The sequence below is a fragment of the Papio anubis genome, chromosome 3, assembly GCF_008728515.1.
Source record: "Papio anubis isolate 15944 chromosome 3, Panubis1.0, whole genome shotgun sequence".
Classification (NCBI taxonomy): Eukaryota; Metazoa; Chordata; class Mammalia; order Primates; family Cercopithecidae; genus Papio; species Papio anubis.
This window is the reverse complement of record NC_044978.1, coordinates 16,204,487-16,206,981: the sequence shown is the minus strand read 5'-3', so window position 1 is coordinate 16,206,981 and position 2,495 is coordinate 16,204,487. Positions and strand designations below refer to the sequence as shown.

The 2,495-nt window shown below is 39.9% G+C and overlaps 1 non-coding gene across 1 annotated transcript; it reads right to left on the bottom strand.

The window, feature by feature from the left end:
* Window positions 1-802: 802 nt before the first annotated feature.
* On the bottom strand, window positions 803-904 carry LOC116274287. Its single transcript, XR_004182920.1, has one exon. It is a non-coding gene; the product is annotated as a U6 spliceosomal RNA (small nuclear RNA).
* Between the last annotated feature and the right edge of the window lie 1,591 nt (window positions 905-2,495).

Sequence of the window (2,495 nt, the reverse complement as noted above, 5' to 3'; positions counted from 1 at the left end):
ATGCCACCACACCTGGTTAATTTTTGTGTTTTTAGTAGAGATGGGGTTTCACCATGTTGGCCAGGCTGGTCTCGAACTCCTGACCTCATGATCCACCTACTGTGGCATCCCAAAGTGTTGGGATTACAGGCGTAAGCCACTGCACCCGGCCTTTAAGGTGAATTTTAAGGAGATTTGGGTTCACATGATAAGTTCTTGAGACATCATTCAGGCCCCCTCCCCCTTTTTAATGAAGACACTTCCAGGTATATTATTTATTCATTTTTTTAGAACTACAAAAATCATAAAGGATCAGATGATACAGAAGTATAAGGTAATAGTTCCCCTGTTGTGTCCCTGGGAATGCTAATAATCATTTCTTTTCTTTATGATGACCCTGCTTCCAACATAAGCATTAAGTTTCAGAGGGTCTATGAGGTCAAAACCATTTTGTAATAATACTAAGACATTATATATTTGCCTTTTTCATTTAGTGGATGTTTGCATTGATGGTGCAAAAGCTGGTTAAAACTGCTGGCACTTTAGCATGAAACAAGGCAGCGACACCTAACTCTACTAATAGTCACTGCATTCTTTGATGCTATGCACTCAAGGGGGAAAAAGCCAATTTTAATGAAGAATGGTCATAAAAGAATCAATAAAATTATTGCTTTTATTAAATCTCAACCTTGAATATATATATGTTTTGGTTTTGGAGGAGGAGTTGGGAGTAGGATTTGAAGCCAGAAGGTTTCTCAATTAGGCAAGTTACCTCACTCATCACAGCTCAGTTTCCATACCCATAAACATTAGAAAAGGAAAGCAAAATATAGAACTCTGCACAAATTTGCATGTCATCTTTGTGCAAGGGTCCTGCTTGTCTGTGTCATTCCAATTTTAGTATAAGTGCTGCTGAAGTGAGCACAGTGTACACGTTTTTAATATTCTGTGACACAAAATGAGAAGCACATATAAAGTACTTCTGCTGTGTACCAAAGCAAGACGGTTGTCAGGAGGATAAGAACTTTTGTAGTTATTTGTGTTAATTAATCCCTGTAATCCCAGCACTTTGGGAGGCTGAGGCAGGTGAATCACCTGAGGTCAGGAGTTAGAGACCAACCTAGCCAACATGGTAAAACTCTGTATCTACTACAAATACAAAATTAGCTGGGCGTGGTGGTGTGTACCTGTAATCCCAGCTACTTGGGAGGCTGAGGCAGGAGAATCACTTGAACCAAGGAGGCAGCGTTTTCAGTGAGCTGAGATCGTGCCACTGCACTGCAGTCTGGGCAACAAGAGTGAAACTCTGTCTCAAAAAAAAAAAAAAAAAAAGACAATCAGGATGGTGGATCACCTTATCCTACAGCCACCCAAATTATAATAATGCAACTTCTCTTCATTTTAGTTTGCTCTGGCTTCTCTAGCCAAATCTATAAACCCAAGGCCAGCCAGAGTTGGAATGAGGCATCTGCTGGCCTGGCCATCTGCCATCCTCTTGAACATCTTTGTGCTACAGACAAACCAGAACAAAGGGATTCACTGCACAGAGACAGTGCTCCAATCCTATGAAATGGCTATCATTGTCCCAGGAAAACCTTAGGATCCTGGCTTACCCATCCTCTCTTGCTGAAGGATTGCTTTTCAGTTTAAGTCATTACTTCTGTTTTGCGCTAGTATTTACAGAAAGAAAACCGACAAGCCTGAAATGACCCTTCTGCGAACAAGATTTTATGCCAGGATTTGAAACACCGGAAAAGTTGTGTCCCTAGAAAAGTAACTCTAGCCTTAACATCAGCAAAATGAGGATTTATTTTTATTTTTATTTATTTTTGCATTCAGAGAGGAATGACGATGTCATCCATGTCCTTACACACATCTTAATTTGTGGATTTTTTCTTACTTAACTCTCTTAATTGGATGAAAGTATGCAGCTGATGATTTATGGATCTCTAGTTGTGCCAGGCATCATTTTAAATATGCACAGCTGCTCTGCAGTAGTTTAACTTGGCAGGTAGTATTAAACCATTGAGTTGTGTCATTTATTTGTATATGCATACAATAGCCTCCTTGTACAGGTTCTTCCAAAATCTCTACAGGAATGGTTTAGGACCACGCATTTAAAGAGTCTCAGAAAGTATTCTTTTGGAAGATTTTCAGTTTCCAGAATAAAGAATGAGATAGCATTTTGCAAAGTTGCTAAGTTCCCAAGGGAATCACAGAGACAGGCTGAAGTGGAGAGGCTAACACAGTGAGAGGTCTCCAGTGTACGTTTGGGAACTCCAATTTCAGTGGTTGTTTAGGCAATGTAGGACATGTTACTGCTGACAACACCCTCACTTTCACTATAACACATCTCAGGGAAGCAGCTGAAAGAGGCGTGTGATCTAATACAAGTTGTTGCAGGCATAAATAACTTCAGAAACTCTGTTGACAATAAAAGTCTGGCATTCACAGTAGTGAACAATGTTATCTTCAAATTCAAAGGACCCTGAGATTTGTCACTGTCATCCTTTGTA